General features: G+C 40.1%; 1 non-coding gene across 1 annotated transcript; it reads left to right on the top strand.

Annotated features, from left to right (window-relative positions):
• Positions 1 to 934: 934 nt before the first annotated feature.
• On the top strand, positions 935 to 1,041 carry LOC141624292 (small nucleolar RNA R71). Its single transcript, XR_012534099.1, has one exon. It is a non-coding gene; the product is annotated as a small nucleolar RNA R71 (small nucleolar RNA).
• The last annotated feature ends 4,688 nt before the right edge of the window (positions 1,042 to 5,729 follow it).

A 5,729-nucleotide genomic window follows, 5' to 3' on the forward strand; every position in this document is an offset into this window, starting at 1 on the left:
TTCACTAGCTTCCACAACTTCATCCTCAACTTGCTTCTTCAGTGCTTCATACCTTGTACCACTTCTCAAGTGAATGGCACTAACCGTTTCATGTCTAGGGGGATTACTTTGAGGTGGTAATTGCCCCTTTTGTCTTTGTGAGCTTGAAGATGCTAGTTGAGTCAATTGTGTTTCCAACATCTTGGTGTGAGCTAGAATGTTGTTGATGGTGGTTTCTTTGGCTTGGCTATCTTTTTGCATTTGGGTGAAAAATTCTTGTTGATTCTTTTGCATTTGGAGGACCGCTTTTTGGACATCAAAACCTTGGTCATTTTGGTGATTGTATGGATTTTGATTTTGGTAACCTTGGTTTTGATTGTAAAAGGGTCTTTGATTTTGGTTTCTCATGGGTGGTGGAGTGTATGTTGTTTGAGGGTTTTGAACATTTTGGCTTTTGTATGAGAGATTTGGATGGAACTTGGTGTTTTCATTGTAAAAATTTGAATAAGGGGTACCACTCTTATATGCTTGGAAAGCATTCACTTGTTCGGTTGTTCCCCTACACTCACTTGGGTCATGACCCAAAGTTCCACAATTCTCACATATCCCACTTGGGATTGATGAGGATGCCGTCATGGCATTGACATGATGCTTCGATGATTTTGAGTTTTCCTCAAGTCTAGCCATAGCTTGTTCAAACTTCAAGTTGATTGTGTCAATGTGAGCACTAAGTTGAGCACCCACTTGAGTAACGGAGTCCACTTCATGCCTTCCTCCTCTAGTAGCCTTGCGAGGCCTACTATATTGTGAGTTATGGACCACCATTTCCTCAATCTTGTTCCATGTTTGATTGTCATCAACTTCGGTGAACATTCCATTTGATCCCATATTGAGAATGTTCCTTGAATCTTCATATAAACCATTCCAAAATTGTTGTACCAAAAACCATTCGCTAAGTCCATGGTGAGGACATGAGCGACAAATACCTTTAAACCGCTCCCAAGCTTCATACAAAGACTCTTCATCCCTTTGCTTAAAACCCGTAATTTGAGCTCTTAGCATGTTGGTCTTTTCCGGTGGGTAGATTTTTTTGTAGAAAGCTAGAGCTAACTTCTTCCAAGAATCTATTCCAAGGGTGGCCTTATCAAGGCCCTTCAACCATTGCTTTGCGGTGCCGATTAAGGAAAAAGGACATAAGACCCATCTAATTTGGTCTTGAGTCACGCCCGTTTGAGAGATAGCATCACAATAATCGCAAAAGGTTTCCATATGAGAATGAGGGTCCTCACTAGGCATCCCCCCAAATTGGCTCCTCTCAACTAGTTGGATGAAGGCGGACTTGGCAATAAAATTTCCGGTGAGATGTTGCGGTGTAGGAGTACCATTTGGTAGATTCTCCTCGGTGGGTACGGAGTGTGACGAGAATTTTGGCATTGTAGGTGGATTTTGTGGGGTATTGTGTAATGGGTTTTCTTCTCCTTCTATTGCGAAAGGATTGAGAAACTCACTAGTGGGTTGAACAACTTCACTAACACCTCTCAAATTCCTCCTAACAAGTCTCCTATTGTTCGTCAAGGTTCTTTCGATTTCACGGTCAAAAGGTAACAAATCACTTTGTAACCTTCTAGACACGCAAAATATCAAACAACTCAAAAATAATTAGAACAAACCTTGAGGATTTTTACTTCCTCAAGGTGAAGAAAGACACAACTAATAACAAAAAGGAAATCTAAGTCAAACAAACACCGTCCCCGGCAACGGCGCCATTTTTGATGCGATCCCGCTAAGTGTTCACAAATTAAGATGTGGTCGTTGGTCACGGTCGAATCAAAACACAATTTATAGCTTAACAAGCAACTCTACAATTAGTAAAGAGGCAAGTAAAGGTCGGATCCCAAGGGACGGGAGTTGAAATGAGATTTCTATTGTAACTAGTGGTGTCTAAGGGGTGTCACAAATTGGGTTGATGTAGAAGGTTACTAAACTAGAATAACAATGAAAATAAACAAGCAAGATGAATAAAAAGGGGTGTAAACAATTGATTAAAGGCACTAGGGTGTCATGGGATCATAGGGGAATCATGGGATATGATCAAACAAACATGTTCTCAAATTATAAGCAAGCAATTATTGTTGTGATGGATTGAGTTGGGTTATATCTTACAATCCTAGGAAAGTTTAGGTCCCGGAGCCGAATCGATTAGATTGTACAACACCTACAAGTCGACTTAATCTTCCCTACTCAACAACATGCATGGTCTAATGAGACTCGAGTTGGGTTATGTCTTACAAGTCTCATTGAAAGGATAGGAGATGATAGTAAATGCAAGGATTCATAGGCTTAGCATTTCATCAAACATAACATGTGCATGAATTGAGATCAAAACAAGCAAGCAAATAAAACATGAAAGCATATTAATTTAAGCATGAATCATTCCCCATGTTGGTTTCCCCTAATCACCCATTAACCCTAGCTAATAGACTACTCACTCATTATCATGTTGATCATGCTAGCAAGGTTGTCAATCATACTAACAATATGAAACATGATGAATAAATGAAAGTAATTAACAATAATTAAAAAGGGATTAAGAGATTATACCTACTAATGATTCCAATAATAAAGCAAGAATAATAGAAGTACTTGAATGCTAGATTGAGAGGTTGTCAATCTCCCAATAATAACCCAAATAATCTTCAATTACCCAAAATAAAGGATGAACAAAAGAGAGATTAAAGAACTAAAACTTGGATTAAAACTTGATTAATACTTGATTACAATATTGAAGAGAGATTTGATTGATATTAACTACACTAATTATTGATAAGAAGAACATGCTCCTCTAATTATCCTAATGGGGTATTTATAGTGAAAATTAGGGAGGATGCATTAGGGTTAACTAAGGGCTAAACTAGTAATTACACTTTTTAAGTTGAGCAAGGAGGACCCGGTATTTTCTGAGAGAAGGGCTTCTCTTTTCGTAGCTTGAAGAAGACAATCCGTCTTTGTGAAGAAATCCGGGCGGAATAAGGTCGGGACGGCCGGATTTGGCGGTGGAATCCGAGCGGATTCTGGGGAATCCGGACGGATTGTTGAGGGGAAATCCGAGCGGATTCTCGCACGGACGCCTTTCGGATTGTGCAGGGTGGACGGGCGGATTGTTGACAATCCGCTCGGATTGTCGTCAAAGATAGTAACTTCTTCTTTTCTTCCCTTTTCTTCATAAATTCCTTGGGGATTTCCTTGGGGACTCAAGGATCTTTCCTCAACATTGCTCTTCTACTATGATATGTACAAAGGCCTTCTAATCTTGTCTCTCCTTGATGCTTGGTCATTGAATTGGATCAATTTAGTCTCGTTTTGCCATGAAAATGCAAGATTCTTACTCCTTTCCTACCAAGGGATCAAAATCTCAAAGAATATGCAAAACAAGGAACTAAAGATAAGAAATGACCCAAATAAGCACTAAAAAGCATGGAAACAAGGCTAATTCGAGGGCTAAATATGCGCCAATTATGGTCACATCACAGTGTAAATAGATATATAAAATTAAGCTCGGCGTGGATAAACATGTAGATGTTTACAAAGCTAGATTGGTAGCAAAAGGTTTCACCCAAGTTCATGGTTTACACTATGACGAAACCTTTGCTCCAGTCGCTATGCGACGGTCCATTAGGATAATCTTAGCGGTTGCCGCATTTCATGATTATGAGATTTGGCAAATGGATGTCAAAACCGCCTTCTTGAATGGGATTCTAGAAGAAGAGGTGTACATGATACAACCTGAAGGTTTTGTGGATACATCTAACCCTAAGAAGGTGTGTAAGCTTAAGAAGTCCATTTATGGTCTTAAGCAAGCATCTAGGAGTTGGAATCATCGCTTTGATCATGGTATTAAACAATACGGTTTCACTAGAAGTGTGGAAGAACCGTGTTTATACATGAAGTTTAGTGGGAGTAAGGTTGCATTCCTTGTCCTATATGTGGATGACATATTGCTCATTGGGAATGATATTCCATCGCTCACTTCCGTAAAGGAGTGGCTAGGGAAACACTTCCTAATGAAGGACTTGGGGGAGGCACAACGAATCTTGGGTATCCGAATCTACCGGAATAGGTCCAAGAGGATACTAGCATTGAGTCAAGAAGCTTATATTGATAAAGTTCTTGACCGGTTCAATATGAAAGACTCCAAGAGAGGATTTATACCTATGGGCCAAGGGATTACTTTGAGCAAGTCACAGTCTCCCTCTACCCCTAAGGAGATTGAACACATGAAGACCGTCCCTTATGCTTCCGCTGTTGGGTCTATCATGTATGCTATGATTTGCACTCATCCCGATGTTGCGTATGCCTTGAGCATGACAAGTCGTTATCAAGCCAAACCTGGTGAGAGTCACTAGATAGCCGTAAAGAACATCCTTAAGTACTTGAGAAGGACTAAGGATTCGTTCTTAGTGTTTGAAGGAGAAACTGAGTTGCGTGTAAGAGGTAACATGGACGCAAGTTTCCAAACCGATCAGGATGACATGAAATCCCAACCCGGCTATGTGTTTATGCTAAATGGAGGAGCTGTTTGCTGGAAGAGCTTCAAGCAAAGCGTTACTACGGATTCTACAACAGAGGCTCAGTACCTTGCAGCGTCTGAGGCTGCGAAGGAACCTGTTTGGATTAGGCAATTCATGGAGGGACTAGAAGTAGTCCATTCCACCAAAGATCCTATCACTCTGTATTATGATAACAATGGAGCTATTTTTCAAGCCAAAGAGCCGAAGTCTAGTAACATATCTAGACACATTGAAAGGAAATACCATGTAATTAGAGATTATGTGGAAAGGAAGGAAATTGATATTTGTAAGGTTGGGACAGATGATAATATTGCTGATCCTTTAACCAAGCCTTTATCAAAGGCTAAGCATGATGGTCATGTCGTCGCAATGGGATTGAGACGAGTACCATATTTTCTTTAGATTATGGATATGTAAAAATTGGATAGTGTACCTCTTATTATATATATGATAATCACATTCATTGTTTTCGCATTCATTCTTTTATGAATCTTGTATTTAGTGTGACTAAATTTTAAATACCTTGTTTATCTGAATAAGTTGTGGAGACAATGTTGAACACTATTCAAGTGAATAAGATGAACATTGTATTTTATCAATAGTCACATAATGAGGTGACGTCTCGGAGTGACTAGATTGTAAGTCGATTTATGGTTGTTCAACACCATAAGGTCATACGTGATGACTAGTCGATTACATAGGCAGAGTGTGTGACACTTTGCCAGACAGTGACCATTTAGACAGTCCCTAAGTTCTATTATAGACGCCTGGTCGTGGCGGGGATCTCTATGATGTTCTAATGAGTCGATTCTTTTGACTGGAGACTTTTATCTGAGCAAGTGAAGTTTCCGAGTGACTTTGGTTTTTGTCCTAGGTCGTGCCGTGAAAGGAGGCCAAAAGGGCGTTTACTAGGTCATGGTGATCTGTATTGTGTAATAGGATAGATAGGGCATACATGAATTATCCACCCACGTTGGGTAACTATATCTCAAGGCCGCTCGAGGAGTTAATGACTACAAATGCGTGGCCACGCTCGGAAGTAATCTGTGAGAGATTTTTCCGGCCAGGTAGTCACACTCCCGATCGAGAAAACCACTCGCGATATGTTCATGTGCAAGTGCGACCTGAAAGACATCTTGCATTGAGTGGGAGATTATAACGGACAAGAGAATTGGTAGCGCA

This window comes from Silene latifolia, chromosome X (assembly GCF_048544455.1).
Source record: "Silene latifolia isolate original U9 population chromosome X, ASM4854445v1, whole genome shotgun sequence".
Lineage (NCBI taxonomy): Eukaryota > Viridiplantae > Streptophyta > Magnoliopsida > Caryophyllales > Caryophyllaceae > Silene > Silene latifolia.